Source organism: Furipterus horrens, unplaced genomic scaffold (genome assembly GCF_987537825.1).
Source record: "Furipterus horrens unplaced genomic scaffold, mFurHor1.1.pri manual_scaffold_4, whole genome shotgun sequence".
Classification (NCBI taxonomy): Eukaryota; Metazoa; Chordata; class Mammalia; order Chiroptera; family Furipteridae; genus Furipterus; species Furipterus horrens.
The window spans coordinates 71372852-71398096 of record NW_028327174.1 but is presented as its reverse complement, the minus strand read 5'-3'; the positions used below and the strand labels follow the sequence as shown (position 1 = coordinate 71398096).

Sequence of the window (25245 nt, the reverse complement as noted above, 5' to 3'; positions counted from 1 at the left end):
ATTATTAATGGGTCAACAAATTTTTCTACACTGGATGTCAGACTTCATAATATTTTTAGTCTTTGAGGTGTTTAATTGTATTCATTTGTAATTTTAAAGTGAACTTCTCTGATTATTCATGAGATTAAATAACTCCATATATTTAATGACTTTTTGGATTTCCTCTCTTTTTGTTAAGATTCTGTTTCAATCTTATGTCAGTTTTTCTACTGAGTTGTCTGTTTTCTTTTAAATCATAATTGTTCTTTTATAGAGTTCTTTTTATAACGTTAGTAGTGTGTGTTCTTTCTCTTTTTGTCATTTTTATTATATTTCATTTTTTCTGATCTCTTCACAGAATCAGCTTTTAGTTTCAATTATTGTCTGTATTGTTTGTCTGTTTTCAATTTCATTGATTTCTGCTATTCATTTTTTTCCTTCTGCTCACTTCGGATTTATTTTGTCTAATATTGGAGCTCAGATTATTGATTTGAGACTTTTCAGTTTTTAAAGTGTTTGCTATTCTACTTGGATCTGTCCTTCACGTGGGGCACCCAATGACTTATCTGAGATCTAGATAGTGGTTCATTTATTAATTCAGTTCTCAAAGTCTTTGTGAAGGTGCTTAAAATCAATCTGACCCATACATTTAAAGTTCAGAGGCGAGCCTAGAAATTCATATATTATATTAAGGGGTAATTTTCCCAAGTCTTCCCTCTGTTCATGGTAACTCTTATTTTCAATCTCCCCAAGGTTCTCCTTTTTTTTTTTTTCTTTCTTTTTTTCTTTTCTTTTTTTTTTTTTTTTTTTTTTTTTTGTTCTCTAGCTAGAAATCTGGGGCTCTATTTATGTTATTCTGCTGTGCGCTATCTGTGACTATGCCTACATCCAGGGGGATCCCAAGGAGGGATCAAGCGAAACAGAAAAAGGACTCGAGAACATGGCCAACAGCATGGTAATTGCGGGGGTGGGGGGGCGGTGAATAGAGGTGGGAGAGAGTTAAGGGGAATAAATGGTAATGGGGAAAAATACAATAAAAATTAAAAAATAAAATAAAAATAATTCGCAGTGCAAAAAACAAATCTGTGCTTTGAATGTTACTCTTTTAGGGCACAAATCTACAAAGTATCACATTACAAATAAATATATATTTGACTCCAATGCAAATTGGAAAATAGTAAGTACTTGCCAAAGTCTCATGTACAAATAGAAGTAAAGGGACCAGGGAAGCGGTTGGTGGCTTGTGTTAGTAGTCTGTGGCAAAACATTCTAAAAATTTATGAGATGTCAAATTTTCACATCTTACCAATCTTGCCTAATATTCTCCTTTTAGTCCACAAGGCTCTAGAACTTCCTCTCTTTTCTCTTTCTGGAACTACTCTTTTCTTCTATAGAATGAGATGAAATGTCTAATTTGAGTAGACAACCCTACTCTGGACCTGTAAAGACTAACTTTATTATTGAATAGCATTGCTTTGTCACTCAGTACAGCTTCAGCTTCGCAATCTCACAAACTTACGTTTGAATGTGAGCTTTGCCATTAAAATATGGCAAAAATAATACTTTACAGATGGCATCAAGGATAAATTTACAGTAAATATTTACAATGCATTTGTAAGTATTTGGCACAAAGTTTGTGGTCAGAAAACAAAAGCTAATATTTGTCAAATGGACAAATATGATACTTTTCTCATTGAAATTAAATTTAAAATATCTTTATCTAAACTTAAGTTTCAAAAACAATTACCTAAATGAACTAGGTGAAATTAATTTTTAAGATAGCTTTTTTTGTGACTCCATAAAATGTTAAATATTTTTTGAAGCAAGTTATGGTTTTTCATAATCTAAATTTGGCCAAGAGTCTTGCTGATGTTGGACAAGTGACTTAAGCTTTTTTCTTCAAAAATAAAAGCAGGACTTTAAAATGGACAGTGTGGTTGTTATCTCATGAACTTATAAAAAATACATTTACTATGAGAACCAAGTCTTAATCACTTGGAAACCTGCAACACATACAGGACTTTTAATTTCAAATCTAGTACTTTCCCCCAAGTCATTTGACCAAGTCTGTATTTTCCAAATTTGGCTTATCATCTAATCACCTGAAATCTATAGAACAAATTTGATTTTTGAGCCACAGCCCAGATCTACTGAAACAGAATCAGCTGTGTAAAGTTTCAGGCACACACTGCCTCCTGTCCAACTTCCCATGCAATTCTAGTGATGAGCAAGTCTTGGGAAACACTGGGTTAGCTGACTTTCAAAACCCCTTCTAGCTTCTGTTTTCTAAATCTATTTTAGGTAAGACATGTTCATTTTAATGTACCACATTTGCTTAAACTGAGTAAAATTTCATGGCAATTAAATAATCAAACTACTTGCAAATCAAAAAAAAATCCATGTGATATCAGGAATAGAAGCAGAATTCTTAAATTAGTTTGATCTAATCACACATTTTGGAACAATAATCAAAGAAAAATATGGCGATTTTTGTTTTGTATTTGAAACTAATCCATATGTCCTTGAAAATATGATTACAAGTATGGCCAAACTTTCACTGATTACTTGTTCTTTGAATATTTATCTCCTAAAATGAGGAAATGGAATATATGTAGGACAATAAAAGTTGTATTTTTTATAATTTACTAAGTATTGTTTCCAATTAAATTTCCTTTATTTGCTCATATTTTTCAAAATTAGGCTAATATTAAAATTAATTACTTTAAAAGTTTCAACTTGATCAGTTTTAATTTTTTACTAGTTTATATCTTAAAACACAATACATTCAATAACATGTAAAATTTAGAAGTCTATTGCTCCTGCATTTCCACTTACTAACTACTCTAAACTGTCTTTTAGTTTAAAAACTATCACATATTCTATACATATTTCCTGATTAATACAGATTCTCAATATTTTTACAGACTTTTTACAAAGAGATCTTATTTAATTTATTATTGGTAATAGAAAGTAATGTTTCTTTGATAGTGCTATAACAATATACATAATTGAATACCTGAATGTAAAATAAGAATAAAAATTATATCTTAGAACTTATATTTAACTATCCCTGGAATCATTATAATAATTAAATACCTACATTAAAGACATTTTTCTCTCTTATTAAGGAGAGTACAAGAACTGGAATTATCAGAACAGAAACCTATCTTCTATAGCTTAATTGTGAGCACTAGGTCAGCACTTAATTGTCAACGAAGATTTCTGCATCAATCCTTACACTAAAGGTTCCAGGAAGTTTGGGGTTACCAGAAAAAATTGTAAATCCTCTCAATCCATTGATTCAAGCAGATTGTTCAGCTAGCCCCTTGTCAGCACAACACCTTGCTCATGTGAGTAAGTAGCTTTCTTTTCAGGACAATTAGGCAAACCTGCTTCCTGGTCAGATAGTGCTTTACTTACCAAAGTGGCTCAGAAATTCCCTACTTGGTGTGCCCACAAACCCAAAGGATGTATTATGTCAAGGACTTTACCCAATAGGAAACAAGAGTCCTGCATTTCAAAGATCTGCCTTACCACTGCAACCCAGATCCTAAGTCTTCTGAGACACTCCTAAGATTCAGTCAAAGAGGTATTCTTCCTTACTGAAGTAATATATTCAGCTTTGCTTGATGAACAGTTGTTGTGGGACTTTTTTTTCTTTCTTCCTCCCTTCCTCCCTCTCTTCCTTCCTTCCTTCCTTTCTTCCCTCCGTCCTTCCTTTCTTCCTTTCTTGTCTTTAGGAAATCTGCAGTTTATAGTCTTGTGTTTTTATTTAAAAGCATTGTATTTTTTATTCTTATTGATTATAACAATACTTTTACATTTACTATATGAATTTTTATCACATAACAAAAAGGAATGCATTATATATTTTGTTTTGTTTCATTGTTTAGATAATATACAAAACTATTATCAATTTATATTTTATTATTTTAAAAAATAGAATAGTCATTAATATTAATTATATTAATAATACAAATAAAACCTTTTTTGACTACATCAATAAAGGTACAAAAAATTGCATAAATTTCACTTATCAATCTTTAAATAACCTACTGTACTTATGCATATACAAATAAAAATAATAGTCAACATTTTAGTAGCATTTAAAATAAGCAAAAGCAAAATCTATAAGAATATCTGTAATATTACATTCTGAATAAGCTTTGTTTTCCTTTTTGGACATTCTTTGTGCTTTTATAATTTTCTAACAGTTTTAAAGTCTTATTTGTTGTTATCTTTAAAGCTGAAGAGACAGGATGATCTCAATTCTATAAGTATATGATTATATATATATTAAATTGATGTGAGACAGTAGTTAATTTTAATTTTTTCTTTATGCATTTTCTATTATCATGTATTTGTAATGAAGTAAATATGTATACAGTCTTAGACATTTATAAAAATTTAAAATAAATACATTTTAAGTTGTATAATAAAACCTAGTATGGGGAAAATTGGGACAACTGTAATTGAATAACAATAAAATTTTAAAAATTAAAAAATTAGACCTAATTTTATATTTTTCATTTAATTTTTATTGTATTTTTCCATTATCAGTTATTCCCCTTACCCCCCTCTCCCCAGAAATCACCACATCATTTCCATGTCCATGAGTTCCTAATATATTTTAATGAGTATTTGAAATATTATAAAACACTTAAAATTATTCATTTTATGTAATAAATAATATAGCTGTAATTTTTAGTACAAGTGAATTGGTAAATAGATGTAGGTAATTATTTCTCAATGCGACTTTTTCAATAATATTGAAATAAAAATTATTGCAATTTATAAAGATTTGAAAATGAATCTACATACTAAAACATGAACCTAGAAATTTAGTCACAATAGTTATGGAATAACATTGTATAACAGGGGCATTTTACTTAAAATTGCTCACGATACATTTTTTTCATGGTAGATATTAATGTATTAGAAAGCGATTTTGTTATGATAGGGTCAAATTCCTGGAGAGTTATAAATAATTGGTTTCCACAGTGTTATAGTTCATGTAAAAAAGTCCTTTTCTTGCCATTTTTTATATGTATTAAAAGAAGAAAGACTTTTAGCCACTTTTAGCCTAAAATTATATAGCATACATTACTTTTAATGTTCAGTTAATCAATAGAAAGCTTTTTCATTTATTATAAAGTATATGCATTTATATTATGTTTTATATTTTAAAAATCATTTTACTTTGAAAATAGTTGTTGAATAGAATTTTTATATGTCCGTTGATATTAAAAATAGGCACAAGAAAAGATGTTCAACATTGCTAATTATCTGGGAAATACAAATCAAAACTACAAAGAGTAATAACCTCACACCTGTTGGAATGGTTATCAAAAACACTAAAAGTAAGTGTTGGAGAGATTTTGAAGAAAAGGGAACCCTTTCACACTGTTGGTAAAGACTGCAAATTGGTGCAGCTACTATGGAAAACAATAAAGAGGTTTCTCAAAAAAAATTAAGAAGAAAGCTACTGTATGATCCAGCAGTTCCTCTTCTGGGTATTTATCCAAAGAATATAAAAACACTAATTCAAAAATATGCATCCCTATGTTCACTGCAGCTTTATTTACAATAGCCAAGATATGGCTCTCAATGGATGAATGAATAAAGAAGATGGAATACTACTCAGCCATAAAATGTTAAATATTGCATTTTTTTAAACATGGATGAATCTTGAGGGTATTATGCTAAGTGAAATAAGTCAGAAAAGGACAAAAACTGTGTGATTCTACTCATATATGGAATATAAAACAAAAAACATAACAAACAAAAACAAATTCATAGGTACAGACAAAAGATTGGTGGTTACCAAAGGGGAAGAAGGTTGGGGGAAGGCCATATGGGTAAAGGAGGTCAAATAAATATATGGTGAGGGATGCAAACTAGACTTTTGGTGCTGAGCATATAGACATTTAATTATAATGCTTATATAGTTTATAAAGTGTCATTTACCAATGTTACTTCAAATATTGTCATCAAATATTCCAAAATCTTAGAACTGTGTAAATATCATTCTAAATATTTTTAGTCTTCTTTTACTCTCAAAACAATCACAGATAGATAATTTGGTCAATTTCCTTTTATTATTTTAAGATTCTGTTATTCTCTCTAATCCTCTGCATTATTCCTCTTAAATTAAATTTTTTAAATAATTTTTAACATATAAAAAAGTAGACTAGGTAGACTTAAATAGTACATTCATTTATTTAGTTAACACTATTTATTGAGTTGCTACTATGTTTCACTGTTTCAGGTACTTGGAAAACATTAGTAATATAATCAACCACATCCACAACATCGCGACAGTGGAAGAAGAATGAACTCTTATACAAGTTTGTGATGTGCTAGGTACCATTCTAAGTGTTTTCCAAATATTAAACTATTTATTCCCCATAACAACTTACACAATTAGTACATATCTTTTATAGTTTAGAGATGTGGATACTGAAGCGGAAGCACAGAAAGTTTAAGGTACTCTCTGAGGTCATTCGGCTAGCTCATGAATGAGCCAGGAGTCCAACACTGAAGCAGGGTGTGCCTCAAAGGCTGCGCTCTTAAATGCTATGCTAAAATACTTCATTTTTCATAGCAATAAATGCTAGATAGTTGGTAAAATTATTTTCCAACTTAAATATAATTCTTGACTCAAAATTATTTTAATGCTTATTTTATTCTTTAATTACTACACTACCATCTTGTACCAAAAGAAAAGGCACATATATATATATATTTCCTTTGTCTATTTTTTGAGAATTTTATTATATGGTATTGTTGAAACAACTTTTTTTCCCAATGGCTAATATTACAAAGGATTTACATTTCAAAACCAAACCCAGACACTGCATACCACTATGCATTCAACTCATTTTGCCTTTAACTAAAGTATACTTTAAGTATAACAATTATCTCACCATTACTATCAGACATTAAAATTAACTTTATTAATATTACAGGAGAGATTTAATTTTATTAATTGTTAGTAATGAAATTAAATTAGGAATTTATGTCTAATAAATTCCTAAATTAAAGGACCTAGGAATAATCATTAAGTATGTTTTTTAAATTATAAATTGAGAAAAGTATTTTCCTCATATAAATTTATATATTTATTAAAATATCTCAGGTTATCCCTGCAAATATCATCCATTTATTGTGCAGTTGTGGCTAGGGGAATTTTAAGAAGCTTGAGTCCTGAAGAAAACTCTGATTCCCTGTGATTCTCAATTCTGTGCTGGAAGGACTCAACAAACAAAGTCAATTTGCTACTGAAGTGTGAGTATGTACAATAGAAGTTGTAATTTCTCTGGACAAGATAGCAGAAAAGCTTTGTTGTCTGAGCTGCCTGGAAAGAATCTAAAGCAATAACTTCAATTTTTGCAGCTACCAGAGCAGCCGTGAGTGATGGATATTTTGAAACCTCAACAGCCCATGGAGGGAGTGTGCACTTCCCAATCAGCTGTATACTATCTTCTCTAAGTACACATGATTCTCCTGGTAACTGGAGGGGAACCTTGGAGTTCTAATACAGTACTGTCTTGAATTCTGTCTGGTCCTGTAATTGAGGAGGCCACCTTTTATTTGTACCTGGCTTCTCTCTTGTACTGGGAAACGTTTTAGATAATCAATTCCTGCATTTCACATCTTAGGGCATGGATCTAAATTTTGTTAATCATTACATGTTGCTCCATCAAAGATTACTGTTTCTTGTACTGCCTGAAGAATTGAAACTGCAAAAGAGACCCCAAAAATAAGATCTGTATATTGGCTAGTAAACCACACAGCAGGTTAAAAGATTATTACCTAATTAATCAATTTATCAACTTAAAAAAGGAATCTAATATTACAAATCAAAACAAAAGATACCCATTCTGGATAAATGAAGAGAAACATAGAGAACTATCAATATAATAATATACAGCTGGAAATTATTTTTAAATCTGAACATTTGAAAGTGAAAAACAGCTCCTTTTGTTCACTTATCTGGGTAAAGAATAAATATCACAGAGTACAGAGGAAAAATACAGGGAAATGAACAACTTAAAAGGAAAAAGACTATAGGGAAGCAACAGTACAGTGGGTGAAGCCAAGAATCAGATCAATGATTTGGAACACAAGGAAGCAAAAAACGACCAATCAGAACATCAAAAAGAAAAAAGAATTTTTAAAAATGAGGATAGTGTAAGCAATTTCTGGGACAACTTCAGGCATTCCAACAATCACCTCATAAGGGTGTCAGAAGGAGAAGAGAAAGAGCAAGAAATTAGAAATCTATTTTAAAAGATAATGAAAGAAAACTTACCTAATATGGTGAAGGAAATAGACATGCAAGTCCAGGAAGCTCAGAGCCCCAAATAAGATGGATGCAAAGAGTCCCACTCCAAGACACAGCATAATTAAAATGCCAGAGGTTAAAGATAAAGACAAAATCTTAAAACCAGCAAGAGAAAAGCATGTAGTTACCTACAAGGTAGTTCCCATAAGACTGTCAGCTGATTTCTCAAGAGAAACTTTGCAGGCTAGAAGGGATTGGCAAGAAATACTTAAAATCATGAAAATCAGGGACCTATAGCCAAGATTGCTCTATGCAGCAAAACTACCATTTAGAATCAAAGGGCAAATAAAGAGCTTCCCAGACAAAAAACAAACAAACAAACAAAAAACTAAAGGAGTTCGTTATTGCAAAACCATTGTTATATGAAATGTTAAAGGGACTCATTTAAAAAAAAGATCAAAACTATGAACAATAAAATGGCAATAAATACATATTTATCAAAAGTTGAATCTAAAAAAACAAACTAAGCAAACAAGAAGAACAGAGACAGAATCATGAATATGGAGAGTGTTTTAATGGTTGCCAGGTGGAAGAGGAGGTGGGAGAATGGGTGAAGAGATGAGGGGATTAAAAAGTACAAATAGGTAGTTACAGAATAGTCATGGGGGTGCAGAATACAGTATAGGAAATGGAGTAGCCAAAGACCTTATATGCCTGACCCACGGACATGAAGAATGGTGTGGGGATTGTCTGAGAGAGTTGGGGGTGCTGGTTAGAGAGGGGTAAAGAGAGAAAAATTATGACAACTGTAATAGCATAAGCAATAAAATATAATTTTAAAAAAGACTTGAGAGATAATTATAATGGTTTATAGTTTCTTTCAATGTAAATGAATAATATAGTTATTGAATACTTCAATATAAGGGCCTAGCACATATTTTTGAAACAGAAGAAACTGAATAGAAATGTAATGATAGTTGGGTCTCAAAACTTCTAAGTTATTTAAGAAAAGCACAGGAATTGAGAGGTGGAGAAAAGCAGATGATGGCAATGTAGTATTAAAGTGTTATTGTAAGTATGAGTGTTTGTCTGAGATGGTATAGTCTTGTTGGAGAGGCAAATATACCATACCTTCAATAGTCAGGGAACATTTTTATGGAGTAAATTAAACTCTGAATGGGGAAGATGAGATAGCCAAATAAAGTGGTAATGGTATTCTAGCTGGAGAATATGCAAGAGTTCAATAGAAAAGATGTGGAAATTTACAAGGTGACTCAGTGTTATCGGAGCGAGTAGTGAGAAAGAAAGAAGGTCAAAATAGGCATTTGGAAAACTAAGGAAATTTCAAATCATGAGGTTTTCTTTTTTTTCTTTTTTATTGTACCTTGATTCATCTTTGGTTAATATTGTAGCCAAAACTATAATGAGATTCAAAGGGGCAGTGGAGTATACAAGAAGGGTCTCATCATTATTCTGTTCTTTATCAAAAAAGAGCAGGCTGAAAAATATTCACAAATCAGATGGCATAAATACACAACAAATTAAGTCAGACAGGATGTTGGCAGTAATGAGGACACTGTTTAAAATAGAATTAAGCATATTTTAAATCTTGTGATGGTAAAATTGAGCTCCTGGCATGCTACAAATTAAAAGGCAGCTTTGCAAAGTGGCTCAGAACACATGATCATGGGAACCAGATGGACCAGGCAGAATTCTAGCCTGCCCACCAACTAGTTTTATGACTCTGAAACAAGTAAGTCGGTTTCTTTATGCCTTAGTTCACATACCTATACACAAGAGATAAAAAGTAGAATAAAAATACCTATCGCAGTGGACTGATGATGAATAAGTATGTAGAACAGAGCCTACAGTATGTAAAGGATTGTTATGCTATTTTTACTTTATGAAAAATGTGAAAAATTCTATGCCTTCTTTAACTATAAGGTTTATCAAAAAGTTAATAACTATTTGAGTGTAATTAAATCTTACACATGACGTTGTAATCACTACTAAGTTTGTTTTACATATTTTTTGCAGGGAATTTTATTATATTTATTCTACATATATGTAGTTAACTATAAGCAATAAATAATATTTGTTGTAGAAAACTGAGTCTGACTTACTATGTAAACTGCAAAGTACACATTGGCATTGTTATGATTAACTTTCCACCTATGACCTCTAAAGCACCCCTTTCTATTTGTCACAATGTTTTTCTTGTTTTTCAGACAACATTACATCATTTTGTCTTAAAAAGCTTCCTATGTTCCCAGTGGAAAAAATAAAATGATTGCAAAATTTTGAGTCCTAATAAAAAGTAGAGATATTTTTCAACATAAAATAATAAAAGATAAATGTTTTGGGGTCTGCCACTGATAAACTTATCTTCAACCTAAGTAATTTAATCTCAATTATTACTACTCATGTTCAGCCATGGCTTTGATAGGGTTGAGATTTTCATACATCTCAATTTATAACTATTTTTATCCTAGAATAATAAATATGTCTCCTGCTAAATATTTTAAAGGTTTTCCAGTTTGGGTAATAAATTATATGGTTACCATAGGCAATGGTATACATAAAAGCCTTTTTTGGTAAAATGTGTTTCAGGAATTAAACATTAAGGTAATAAACACAGTTGATCTAAAATAATGACTGATTTTTATCAATAAGCCAAGTTTTGTCATCTGAAGAGATGTAGGAATATAGGCCCTTCATAATAATCAGTCCCTACACTGATATTAGAATTCTCCCAGTAGATTCATTCTTCTTGCCTATTTAAGACAGACAGAGAGAGATCCCTTTTATGATATTCCAGCCAAAAATGTATCATTCATTTATTTATTTTTTAAATTTTAAATGTTTTATTGATTATGCTGTTAGTTGTCCCAATTTCTTTTCCCTTTGTTCCCCTCCCCCCAGTATCCCACTCACTCCAGTTGTCCCCCCCCCTTTTAGTCCATGTCCATTGGTTGTGCATATAGTTCTTCTCAACATCTTCCTGTCTACTCCACTCCCTCCTACTATGCTTCTTAATTTCTGTACCACCTCCCTCCCTTTCCTCCTTCCCCCTCCCTGCTGACCTCCCCCCTATATGTTCCCCATACCTGTAGTTCTTTTTCCCCTCTCATTGCCTACTTAGTTTGCCTTTGTTTCGATTTCCTAGCTTCTGTTGTTGGTTGTTGTGATGCAGTTTTCATTTTAATGTTCAATAGTTTTAATCCTTCTTCTAAACCAGTCCCTTTAACTTCTTATATAACAGTGGTTTGGATCTGATGAACTCCTTCAGTTTTACTTTGTCCTGGAAGCACTTTCTCTGCTCTTCTATTCCGAATGACAGCTTCACTGGATAGAGTAAATGTGGTTACAGGTTTTTGCTTTTCATTACTTTGAGTATTTCTTGCCAGTCCCTTCTTGCCTGTAGGGTCTCCTTTGAGAAATCAGCATATAGTATAATTGGGACCCCATTGTACATAATTCTTTTCTTCTCTCTTGCTGATTTTAAGATCCTCTCTTTATCTTCAATTTTTGACAATTTGATTACAATGTGTCTTGGAGTGGTTCTCCCTGGGTCCAGTTTTTCTGGAACTCTCTGTGCTTCCTCAACCTGTAAGTCTATTTCCTTCCCAAAGTTGGGGAAGTTCTGTTTCATTATTTTTTCACATAATTTTTCAATTTCTAGTTCTTTTTCTTCACCCTCTAGCACTCCTATAACTCGAATGTTCATTTGCTTATAGCTGTCTCAGAGGTTTCTGAGCCTCAACTCGTGTTCCTCCCTTTTTTTTTTTTCCTCTTTCTGCACTGGCTGACTGTTCCTTCCCTATGTTCTGATTTGTTGATTTGATCTCTGGTTTTCATTTCCTCACCACTTGTATGTGTTTTCATTTGTTTCAGTATGACTGGTTTTCATTTCTTCCCCATCTTGTTCCAAATCTCTTATTAATTTTGTAAGCCACCTTATAACTATAGATCTGAACTGAGCCTCGGAAAGATTTATTTGTTCTTCAGTCAGGTTCCTCATCTGTTGCCTGGTGAGTTGCATAACCAGGATTTCAATCATGGTCTGTTTCATATTGGCAGATTTGTGTGTACTTTTGTTTTCTGGGCAGGTTATAGGAGGTGGAACCCCATGCGCTTTGTGTGGGGGCGGAGGTGATTCCTGCCGTTATTCTCCGCTGAGAGACCCAAGCCTCTTTCTCTGTCCTCATGCCCTTCGGGCCTCATAGACAGTGGCAATGGGTTTCTGCCTTCCCCAGCATTGGAATCACGAGCTGACAGGGCCCTACTGCAGCCGAGATTGCTCCCCTGGTGTTTATCCAGCGCCCAGCAACTGGCGACCTTTTTCACTGCACTGTGGCGCTTTGTGTGGGGGCGGGGGTTTGAGATGGATTCCTGCCATTATTCTCTGCTGAGAGACCACAAGCCTCTTTCTCTGTCCCCATGCCCTCCAGGCCTCACAGATGGAGGCAATGGGGTCTGCCTTCCCCAACGTTGGAATTTCATACTGACAGGGCTCGACTGCAGCTAGGATTGCTCCCCCGGCTTTTCTCACAGTCCTGTCGCTATCCCCACTGCCACCACAGGCAGCACTGCCCCTCTCCGGTTTTGGCCCTCCTACCCATCCAGATGAGCACCGCTGGTTTATAACTTCATACACCGGGCTTTCATGTAGTTTTATTTTCTGGAATTTCTAGTTATCTTTCAGTTTCAAAGTAGTTGTATTCCAACTTAGTTGTGGAGTGAGACAGAGCATGTCAGTCTAAGCCTCCATCTTGGCTGGAAGTCCCCAAAAATGTATCATTAAAACTAATCATGAGGAAACCTCTGAGAGCCCAATTTGAGCAAAGTTGTATAAAATAGTCTGTTGTCTTTAGACATTCTCATTAAAGACAAAAGAATGTCTGATAAACTAGTTTAGATTTAAAAGACTAAAGATACACAACAAGAAAACATAACATATGATATTGGATTGGCTCCTGGTCAAGAAATGGTTAACTCAACAGGCCTGCTTTCTTACACCCTGCACAGAAAGGCCTGTCTTCAGACTGGCACTTGGTCAGCTCCAGGTAAATAACCTTTGAACCCTTGGAATTTTATGCTTGATAAGAATGTTTTTGTACGCCTGAGTTCTTGGGCCATGCTGTATCAATTTGACCAGGTAAGTTTACCTGATAATGTGATTTATGGTGAACACCATTCTTCTGGTGTTTGGAGAGTGGTAGAAAGATTTGTCTTTGAGTAGCTGAGGTCAGGGGGGCAAGGGGTGGATGCCTATGTGACTGACCCCCAGTAAAACACTGAACACCAAAGCTTGAGGGAACTTGCCTGGTTGGCAATACTTTTCCTGTGCTGTCACATATTCCTGCTGAGGCAATTGTGTGTCCCTCTATGACTCCAATGGGAGGCAACATCTATAAGCTTGCATTTCCTTTCTCCTGGAGTTTGTCCCATGTGCATTTGCCTTTCTTAATTTTAAACAATATCCTTTCAGTATAATAAAATATAATTATGAATATAATAGCTTCTCTGCCTCCTGAGTACTTCTAGAATCATCAAGCTTGCGGGTGATCTTGGGAACCCATGACACAATTCCTATACTGGGAAAACGCTTTTTGAGGGACATTATTAGAATGACTATTGAAACTTGAGTATGGATTGAAAATATGATTAAAATATTATTTTAAGATTAAAATTCTTGAATTTGATAACAGTAATGCATTTGTACAAGTTATTATACTTATTTTGGGGAAAAACACATTGGAGCATTATTGGAACCGAAGGACAAGATGGCTATAACGTACTATCAAATGGTTCAAAAATATGTATATATACAATTAGAGGAAAAAATAAAGCAGATGTGTCAAGATATTAAGAATGGGTGGATAGGGTAAGATGTATAAGTCTTTGTATTACTATTGTAACTGTTCTGTAAGTTTAAAATTATATCAAAGTACAAAATTAAGATATAAACCTCTAAAAGGTTATATATGTATGTGGGTGTGTGTATTTAATATTTTATATAACTTAATGTGAAATCACTATCTGAACTTTCCAAATATTCACCGAAGAATTGCATTTAGTATGTAAATAGAAGGTAGAAAAATAGCTCAATAATTTAACAAATAGAATTAAATTATTGGGCAGCTGGATGTGGACCTTAATGTGGAAATTGTTACTAAAAAGACAAACAAAAAAATGCTGAAAAATGTAGATCATCATCACGTGTATGTGGTTCCTGATAAGTTAGGACAATGATAATTTTGTAGACACTTGGATAGAAACAAAGTGTTGCATGCTAAGTTGGCCAAAGACAATGGTGACAATCATTTTTCCTGGTTAAGCCTGGGATTCAGACAGTGTGACCAGCAATGATCCAGATATGCAAATGGGTGATGTTGGCAAGTCTAGCATAGGATAAAGAATGGGTTTCTAGATGGGTGACAAAACACAACTACATGAAGTGAGGGAACAGACAATGTTTAAGGATGCACATTGACAATCTGAAAGTATCATATAAATCTGGAAGAAATTAACAAGCATCCAAAGGTAATGAAATAAAAATAAAGAAGAAGAGAATTTCAGGTCTCAAAAATACTGATGAAAAGAGAACAGCAGCAGGCTTCAGGCACCAATTAATGGGATATAGGGAAAGGAACCTAATCATTTCAGTAATTAATTTACTGAAACCCAACAGAATTAACAAGATGAAATGCTGAATAATCAATCATTGACCTAAAGCTTTTTAGCAAGAGGTCTCCAGCAACTGAGAAGGGACAGAGTTTGCAGGTGGGAATGAAGTAGTCCCAGCTGGAAAATTTGGAGGGTTTCAAAAAGAGAGTGCCAGGCTGTCATAGCAATTACTTTTTCCAAAAAAGTTTGCTAGGGTTGCCAAATTAAAAAGATGCTAAAGAGCAGTGTGGAGGAAAAGTGGATTTGGGACAATATAATTCTGCATTTAAAACTTGTCTCTACCACTTACTGCCTATGTGACCTTTATTAGATCTCATAATAATATCTATTTCAGAGGACTAGTTTAGAATTAAAATGTGCTTAGCACAAATATTGAACCTCGTAAATTATAATTTCATTATTATGGATGGAAAGAGAGATACATAACATTCTCTCTTTCTCTTGCTACCAACTGATAAATGACAAGAGAGGTAGACATTTTGGTTCCTATCTTTGATGGCCAAAATAAAAATCATTTTAGACAGAGGTCTTCTTGGGCTATAACAACTCTGCATAGTATGCATAGTATGATAGTAGCCTGCTTCTGAACTTTGCTTTCCCAGTGAGAGATAGATACACACATAATATTGACTTTAAAGTCTACCAAGTAAATTCAGAGTAGAGGTTGTCTAGTGTCTCAACTGTTACGGGGAGACTCAAATGTAAATGAGGTCTTACATTCTATAAATCTGCAGCCAACTGCCAGACAGAATAGTGAATAGATTAAGCCATATGATAATGAAACTAGCTTGAAGCTTCTAGTTGTAAATGCCAAAGAATGTCATTCATATTTACACTGGGCCTAGAATCTCACTCAGCTGATAATATGACAGAAATATAAATTATATGAAATTTCAATATGTAATTGTGGACTGAAAGTGAGAGAATAAAAAATAGTTATAAAAGTAATCCAATCACGATTATATCACCATGCAAACAAGGTTTCATTTTTTAAATTAACACTTTTTTCTTTCTTGTTCTTTTACTTTAAAAAAAATTTGTTTTTTATTTACTGATTTTAGAGAGGGAGAAGTAGGGAAAGGGAGAGAGAGAGAAACATCATTTGTTGTTCCACCCACCTGTGCATTTATTGGTTACCTCCTACATGTGCTGCGACATGGGTCTGAACCTTCAACCCTGGCACTTTCGGATGATGCTCCAACCAATGGAGCTACCCAGCCAGGGCACTTCTTCAACATTTTACTTCATAATTGTCTTTTTTGCAGTCATAAGAAAAACAATGATATATTATTGTTAGAAATATTTTTGTGTTGATAATTAATTTACTTTTGTCTACATTACTTCATTTGATTTTTGCAACTTTTGAGTTGTGAAAGGCATATGATATTTCTGTTTTATAGATAACAAACATGGAGTTCAGAGAGTTCATACTAATTGACCAAGGTTACACAATGGATCCAGCAAAGATCGGGACTTACATCTTCTACTCTGAAAGAAGTATGGTTTCGAATTCATTATTCCAACATGGTTTCCAATTGCTCAAGGCAATATCCCTTGGATGACCCTCACTCCCCTTTAAAGTGCCAGACTGAGAAAACTACAGGCTGCTAAGAGATTTACTGATTGTTCCAGCCAACACCTAAAAATAGGGCCCTTACATCCCAGTATGTGTGTGTGTGTTGGGGAAATTAGGAGGGGTTGGACCCTAACTTAGATAAATGCCAGTCCACAGATGGGTTTCACATGAACCAAGTTGCTCTTCCAGCTTCTTGTACTTTTTTACTTTCCTGACTCTACTGAGGCCCTGCTCACCCTCATTTCTATGCCCTGATTCTCAGTCACGTCTGTACAAATTGATGAGCTCAGACTTCTCTCCCCATTGTGATTATCTGGAATGAAGTCTTGCTTGTTAACTTTGGTGTAATTTTTCACTGATATGCTTGATTATCCCAAACTTTCATTTAGAAAGGTTGTTATGTGAGAAACTCAGTTCTTCTTGCTGACACAATAAAGAATTACAGATCAGCTAGCCTATTAGTGTGGAAGAAAATTTTATTAGTGCTAAGCTCTCATGGAAGAGAACAGGCCTAGCTAAGGTGGGGGTTAAAGGCAAGAGGTTGGGTGGCAAAAACCAGGGTGGCAAGAAGTATCAGGTCCTTTGTCATGAAGACATATAGTTGGTGGAATAGGGGTGAGGAAATTACATATTGATTGGTGGATAAATGTAGTGCCAGCTTCCCCTGGGGAGATGTGACTACCCAGATATAGCTATGTGTGGATATTCTTTCCCAGATAGTGGAAATGGTACATAGTATTTTTAGGACTCCCTTCCCACCTTCTAGGCCTTGGGATGTTAAGGACACCCAGTAATCTTAGTAAGATTAATACAGAAGCTTACAGAATCCCAGTCTCAAAGACTCTCCCCTCCTCCTGCATGTTCAGTTTCGCTTGTGTTGTCTGGACGCCTGGCAATCTTATCAGACCAGGCTCAGGACTGCTAGGTCAACAGGTGAGACATGTCTTTCTTTCCTTCTTGCCTTCTGTATGAAGTGTTTTGTTAGATTACAATGACAAGGACTCTCTCTTTATTTCCCTCTGGCTTCTCGTTCCTAGTTGCTAACATTTTGATGATTTCAGATGAAACAGCCACCTAGTATCAATCTAATTGAATCAAAAAGATATGTGGGAAGTATGCGAGGAAAATACAACAACTCCAATAGATACTGCTACCAGACTTCTATTTTTGCCTTACTTATATTTACATACTTCATTTTTTGGCCTACGTGATTCTTGGGATGAAATATAGTACTCCACTTTTGTCTCTTTGGTCATTTGAGAGGTATAATCTCTGACTAGATGCAGAAAGAGGTATCATGTTATTGGAGAATTGCCTAACTCCCTACTAAAATTTCAGCTCTGCAGTAAAGAGACAAAATAAAAATCTTAATTTTCCTTTCTTCTTTCTTTCTTTAAAAAATTTTAATTCCATAATCTATCTACAATGAAGTAAAATACTTCATATGTTTAGATAAAAGAGTCACTTCTTATAAGTTATAAGGACTGAAAATATCATGCTCTTGAGAGGTTCAGCTGACTTACACTTCAATCAAAGTGAGCTGGAATGCTTCCAAGAAAGAAGCAGTATGATAGTGCAGAATAGTACATAGTTAGGTTCCCAACTGGGAAAAGGAGATCATTTCAGGTACCATTGTAATTACAGAAGTGAGATAATAAAGGCTTTAACTAAAGATTGGAAATGTGGATCAATAAAATGAGATGGATTCGAGAAGTTTTTGGAAGTAGATTTGGTATGAATCTGTGCTTGAGTTTGAAAGATGAGCTTGGATTCTGGTAGATGATCATGAACAACAACAAAAAAAGTGTCTGTATGTGGCATATTGGAAATAAAATTTATTTTTAATGTTTGATCTGCTTCAACAAGTTGTATGACTTTATTACCATCTATTAAAAACTGGAGCCTCTGATTCTTCATCCTTTGAAAAAAACTGTTATATTTCCATTATATTTCAGTAATAAAGATCTAGATTCTTTTTTTTTAATCAAGTAGCTTTAAAAAATAATTTATCTATTTGTTTGTTTATTTTATTTTTAGAGAGAGGGGAAAGGAGAAAGAGAGGGAGAGAAACATCACTGTGTGGTTGCCTTGCACTCACGCCCCAACTGGGGACCAGACGTACAACCTAGTCATGTGCCCTGACTGGGAATTGGACTAGCGACACTTGACTCACAGGCCGATGCTCAATCCACTGAGCCACAGCAGCCAGGGCTAAGATCTAGATTCTTGAAATAAGTCAGTCATGTTCACAATAATTATCTCTTTTAAGTAATGATTACACATTTTTTGTGCGTGTGTTCATTATAACCAGAGAAATGAGAAAGACACAAATGAAAGATATTCTATGTATGAAGATTGTGAAAGAATAATATTTACCTACATGATACCTTTATAAAATAATAAAGCTAAAATTATTTATATTCTAGTATTTATACTATATGGAAGTTTAATCATTATAGGACAAGTTAATAAGGAAGTCATTTTCCATGTAAAGAACCACTTTAAAATTTCCAATTACAGAAAGATTATATTGAAAAACAATCAGACTAATTTTCTAAGTTTTGTGACTGATAAAGAGAAGAGCCATGTTAAATTCGGACATCATATTCCAAAACTCATGCACTTTAGTCTACATCCTGCTTAGACCTAAGCATTATATAACTTACTTTCAATAATTAAAAAGTTTATTGCCTTCCCACTTGCAGCATAATAAACACATTAGCCTATTCTTAAAAAGTTATGTGCAATTAGATACAAGTAATATTTCAGACAAAATAATATACTGCTTCAATATATTATTTTGTCATTAAAATTTTTGAAACAAATATCAGTCCAAACAAACCATCTCCAGTTGAAATAAGAATTGAGTTATGCTGCCATCTAGTGAACATTTGGTTGCTGATAATCCTTGAGTATCAAAAAAAATCAAGGAAATTAGATATTCTTTTTTATGTTCAAAAAGTAGGGTAACGAAGCTAATAAATAGGCTGACATAGATTTATATATGCATATAAATACAAGTTGAGGTCAGGTCTAAAATATAAAATAATAATGAAAGAAACAGATAATGAAAAAGTTTATCTTTTTTTTTCCACCCTGGATTTTATTGAGTAGTAGTTACAGTAATGTTCTAGAGCTGGCTCACATGCATGTGGTCAGCTGAGGCCCAACGAAGTCTTTGCAAAGTTGCGGTGCATGCAAAAGAAGCCAGGCAGGTCAGGGTTCTTTTAGCCTTCTCAGACCCTGGGCCAAGTTCTCATCAGTGCTAGTCTCCCTGGCATAATTAGGGACATTATCAGAGAAACATCACATGGACACACATGTGGGCAGGCACACTCATTGCTTCAGATGCATCCATCCCCAACCCCCAATTTAACTCCTGATATATTATAAGAGTTGTTTTTACCAGGATTTCTTCTGGCAAGAAAGCCGACTTGGAAAGGAGGGGAGATGGGGTGGAGGGGCAATAAGAGCAGCCCTGACAAGCAGATCTGCTTGTCTGGGTACCTACAGTGAAGAACTCGAGGCAGGTACCTTGGGCCTGGAAGAAACCGTGCCCTGAAGGCCCCCTTCTCTAGGAACTAAAAGCAAAGCAAGGAGTAGAAACAAACTGAAACCCCTGTCATCCTACCCATGTTCTGGTAGTCTGTAGATAGTGATCTAAAGAAATAAGCTTGCACTGAAAATTAGAGGAGTTTGGAGGATATATACTATTTACAAGGGCACCTTGCAGGAAGCAGGGAAGGTGAGACTGCTGGGCACAGAATGCAAATAGTTTTAGGAGTTCCTAATCTCTTTTCATGTTTGTTCTGCTATGCCCACCCTTCAGCTCTCGCAGGGAGAGTGAGGAATCAGATGCTCCAGGAGGGCATAGGGTGGCACAGAGTCAAGTCTCCAGGGCCTTGATGCTCACAGAGGGCCCAGTGGTGGCTGTGGCATGATGTCTGCCTTGGCAATAACCAGGGGCTAGAGGAGCGGATGGTCCCTGCTTGCTGTCCTTACTCGGAGGCCTTGGCTGGCCCAGCCCCATGAGTGCCCAGAAGCATGGACAGCTTAAACAGTGAGGGTAAGGTCAGGTCTCTAGCGCAGCTCAGGAATGAACTGATCCCAGCTGATGTTGTCAGAGCCCAGCAGGTCCTCCTCCAGGCCAGGGAAGCTGGTGTCCAGCAGAATCTTGCTCAGGCTGTCATTCATTGTGCCCAGAACCAGGCCTTCTGTGAGGGAATGGTTGGCTGAAAGGCTGGCAACCGGTGGCTTGGGGACTTCCATATCTGAGGGGCAAGAGCTGCTGAACGGGTCAGAGTTGAGGTCAAAGGACTCAGAATAGAGGAGTTCTTAGGGTGAGTCAAAGAGGGATACTTTTCAGTGCGGTAGCACAGAGATCTGTCAGCCCCAGGGAATCAGGTAGCGGGCCAAAGGCATCCTGGAGGGTTCATACTGGGCTGAAATCTAGCCTCTTGACTTTGGTTGGGGTGTAAGCCTCCAGGATTCAGGGATCAAGGAGTGGACAGATTTGCTTGGGGTGGAGGAGATGGGCAATGTCTCCTTAATCAGTGCCTTAAAAGGTCTTCCCTCCTCTTGGGAGTAGCCAAACTGGGAGGCAAGCAGAGAGGACTCTGAGGCGAGAGTGAGCCCCGTGGCTCATCTTGAAGTCCCAGGGGCCTCTGAGAACAGCAGCTCGGGCTCATCCACACAGGGAGGTGGTAGGTGCTGCTTCCTCCGAGACTGGCTCCTCTCGCTCCTCTCCTGCCATTTAATCAGGAACATTTCAGCGACACACCGGGCTGGGGACATGAGTCCACTCTAAGACTTCTTGGGTCTTGGAGTGAGAGAGTGGGACAAGTTGTCCCAGGATTGACATAGGTCCTCTTTGACAGATGAGTATGGTGAGGGTCACTTTATCAGGGGTGGGCTCTCCACTTTTATGGACTTCCCTACATGTGGCATTTCCTCTCCAGGCTGGATTTCCTCCTTGACGGACTGAACTGGAAGCAGAGGAGACAGCCCTCCTTCAAGCACGACTTTCTCTCCTTTCATTGGCCCTGCAGTGGGCAGAAGGGCTACCCCTTCATCAGCTAGCAGCACCTTGGGGGCAGTATGGATTCGCTTGCTGCGGCAGGCAAGCTCTGAGTTCAAGTGAAGCTGCTAGGGGCAATGGCACCTTTCCTGAGGGCTGTAACACCAGTAGCTGGTCACTGGGAACTGAATGGGCACCAGGTATGAGCTGACCCAGAGTAACAATGGCTTCATCTTCTGCCGTGTGCTCAGTGGAAGTTCACATTCGAGCAGAGCTCAGGATTGGGTCATTTCTGCTGTGATTCCAAGTCCTTAGATGACTGTGGAGACCCTGCATCCAGTGGCTTAAACACCTGATCCAAGGTCAAGTAGTGATTGATCTTGGGGTGAATAGTCCAAAAGGAGACCTTGCCATTGGCAGATATCTCTCAAACAAACGTCATGGAAAGGAAGGATGGAAATAGAATTCTTCCAGCCTGGCTTGGCCATGTGCTTAAAATAGGGGAACTGGTCGTCAATCCAAGTGTAGATGTCTTTCAAGGTCATGCACTTCCTCCTGGTGCTGTTGATGGCAAATTATATAATGGACATGTAAGAGGATGGGGCTGCTCAGACACAGAGTCCAGCCAGGATGTTGCTGCTCCTCGGAGCTCCTCAACCTTGACCTGACTCTGTTGTTTCTCCTTTCTCTCTGTCTCTTACTTGATGCTGCAGGAGCCCAGTTCATCAGAACTCATGTATCCAAGTCTTTGGATGTTAGTCAAGCTGTTGTTAAGAGTGCGGCCTGCTGCCTCACTGCCAGCACAGTTCTCCTGTCTCTGCCCAAGAATGGCTTCAGGTGGTTTAGGAAGATTCCCATCTGTAGCTGCAGGTTTTGGTCCCAGGGTCTAGCAATCTCTTCTGTCCTCTTGTGATCACTATTGCTTTGGGATTGAGGTTGGGTTCCTGCAGGGTGAGTGGGGGGTCCCCCACAAATGATGAGGATGAATTTGTTGGGCCCATTGCTGCCACTCTCTTTTCCTTTGGAAGTCAATGCTGTGGTGGTGCTCTGGATATTGGCATGTTGAGGATGGCCACCATTTGGGTGTTGAGCATGGTTGGATGGTTAATAATTTTTACCCCAGCTGGAAACTTGCAAGATGTGGACTCTGCCACTTCCGTGGAGACCTGTGCTTGACAAGGCTCTTCTTGTTGTGCAGTGTGCATCTTAGGTTTTATCTAAAGCATTTTGAACAGGAAGGGGCAGCCTCCATGTTTTGAGAATCAGTGGCTGACAGGAGCTAGTTTTCATTATGAATCTGTTTCACTTTCTATTGAAAATCACTAGCATGGACCCTCCCAATTGCAGTCACTGTAGTTGCTGGGCTGTGGTTCCTAGGATTGGCTCTGGGGTCCTCCAACCTGGGGGTCGAGCCAGGGTGCTGGACAGGGACTCTCACCAGGCCCTCCGTGCAGTGCAGGAAGAGTGGGGAATCCTGGGAGATCCTGGGATGGAAGGGGCGTCTCAGGCCAGGGGTTGGAGGTGGGGTCAAGCACTGGCACTTTCAATTTGTAAAAGTTTATTATTCTTGAATTGCTTCTTTAGTGTGGAATCTTCAGCAATTTACATTAAAAAGTGTAAATAACTTCTTTAGTAGAATTTATACACTTTTTCTATTATGGATTCTATATTTTTTGTCTTAATATTTTAAAAAATATTCTTTATAATTTACACCTAGTCTCAGTTTAGGTAGATTACATTTTAGTGAAAGCCATATCTTTCTACCCAGCCTGGAGGTTTTCTGGGAAAACCCACAATGTCCACATTTATGGTAGCACAAGGGAAAATTACTCCAAATAAAATTCATGTTCAAATTCAACTCATCATTCAGGCATTTTCATGAGGGCATTTGGTTTGATAAGGTCTGATTTTGGCATCTGAAATTACACAATTTTATGGCAAAATTTTAAAATTAACTGCTTCCAACTATTTAAACTGTACCTACAAGTGTTGAATGAAAGGAACCAAAAGTAAAAAAGGAACATTTGGAGAAGAGGAGGACAGCAAGACTGGCCACCACACTACTGACTAGGCTTGTGAGATCCAGTACAGGAGCCATAAGCCACATGTGGCAACTGAGCTTTGGAATGTGGCCAGTCCAAACTGCTATGTGAAGTGAGTGTAAAATGCACACTGTATTTTGAAGACTTGGTACAAGCAAACTAAAGTATCTTTTAAATATTTTTTGTGACGATTATAATTTGAAATCACAATATTTGGATGTATAAAATGATGATGCATTTTATGTTAGTTTAACCTTGTTTTTACTTTTCTTAATATGGCTACTCTAAAATATAAAATAACATGTATTATATCTCTACAGGACAGAGCTGGTCAGGAAGAGCCAGAATATTCTGCCTTTAAGAATTAACAGTGCTTGTTTCTGGCCTGGGGATTTCTCTCTTGTAGTAAAATGCTAGTTGCTCTTCCTGTCCTCCCTTTTCTCATTTAAGAACTCTACCTTGTACCTTCTTTAAGCTCATGCTACATATTTTATTTTCTCCTCAAGCCCAGGCTGCATGCAGTTACATCTTGGAATGTGTATTTTGACCTCAAATTCTAAAGTGGAGCTTCTTTCCCATGAACATCATTTTTCAGTGTTTTTTCCCCCTCACCATTAAACATATATAATCTTTATTGTTATAAAAATTTTAACCTAAATTTATTGGGTGGCATTAGTTAATACAATTTGATGATACATCATCTGTATATTGCATTGTGTGCCCACCACCCAAGGTCAAATCTTCTTCTGTCACCATATCTGTTGCTGCCTTTAGCCTTGATTTTACCTTGATGTGGCAACATTTCCTATCCTTTCCCTTGATGGAATTCATATCTACCTGAGACCAATGAAATGGAGAGTTTGGCATTTTAAGCATTACTTACATAAATTCTGACCATTTAATATAATTCCAATACTAGACATTTTTTATTGAATATCTTGACACAACTCTAGCTGAAGTAATAAAAATAATTACAGGAATATCTGGATTTTATAAAACAACTAAATTGTATATAAGATAGGTATATAAGAAAATCTCATGAAAAATTAGAACTAGGATTGGGAAATTCATTAAAATTCTTTCTTCATTTTGTATATTTAATTTTCTCTATATTTTCTCTTTAATTTTTCTCTCTAACTTTTGACTAATTTTCTCAAAACAGCAGAAAAATATGACTGCTGAGTCTTAGGGGAAAAATTATACCAAAAAAAAAAAAATACATTTTATATTTTGTTTAGTAAGAATCACTATTCTCCTAGTATTCACCCAGCTTTAAAACTTCATATTTTCTCTAAATGCCCCGGTGCATTGCTTCTGTATGTAATTAGTCTAATAATCTTCTTCATTCATGCAGCTCCCCTTGACTTTCCATTTCAACTGCCACCATCTCATTTCAAGTTTGTTCTCCTCCTCCTGGACTTCTCACCTTACCTTTCTCTCCTTTCCCTCTTCCAATGTATTTATATTCAAATTATAAATACTAACAATCCTCTAATGGTAATAACTGACTTAATTTAAAGTTTCTATGAAAAAACAGATAAAATTATTATTAAGAAGAGACACAGTCCTGGCTGCTGTGGCTCAGTGAACTGAGCACCGACCTATAAACCAAAAGGGCACTGGTTCAGTTCCTGGTCAGGGCACAGGCCTGGGC

General features: G+C 36.0%; 1 pseudogene; it reads right to left on the bottom strand.

Moving 5' to 3' along the window:
• Window positions 1–20612: 20612 nt before the first annotated feature.
• LOC150012191 (forkhead box protein M1-like) lies at window positions 20613–22839 on the bottom strand (annotated as a pseudogene).
• Between the last annotated feature and the right edge of the window lie 2406 nt (window positions 22840–25245).